A 554-nucleotide genomic window follows, 5' to 3' on the forward strand; every position below is an offset into this window, starting at 1 on the left:
TAACAACAACGTTAATAGCAAAACAATACAAGCCCACCGAGGAGAGATCTGCCGATATACAGATTGCTACAGTAAAATCTGACAATATATGAAAAAGAACTGCGTTCATAAACTATTCCCCAATTGAAACGTGCTTTTGTCCAGATATGCTGGATATGAAGGAGCATATGCTATCTTTCCTTCGCATTACATGCCACGGCCATTTTTAATTGATCTTAGCTAGGATGTCATTTACTCACATTTGTTCCCTACCCACTTTGCTCTCTTACCGCCTCGTGACGTTATAACTGTAATTTCCTTTTCTGTATAGCCGAGGCTACACCGATCTCAACGTGATTTCAACACTTTCATTTGCCTCCAAGTTTCTGCCCCATATAGCTGGGTACTGACAAGATATAACTGCTGTGCATTTTCCTCTTGAGAATTATTACTAAAGTGTATTCATGACCCGAGAGTACTTGCCAAACGCACTTCAGTCTATCCTCAGTTTACTAGCTATCAGTAAGGATTACTCTCCTAACGTATCAGCACGCATCGACACACACTACGTTTCC

This window comes from Amblyomma americanum, chromosome 8 (genome assembly GCF_052857255.1).
Source record: "Amblyomma americanum isolate KBUSLIRL-KWMA chromosome 8, ASM5285725v1, whole genome shotgun sequence".
Taxonomy (NCBI): domain Eukaryota; kingdom Metazoa; phylum Arthropoda; class Arachnida; order Ixodida; family Ixodidae; genus Amblyomma; species Amblyomma americanum.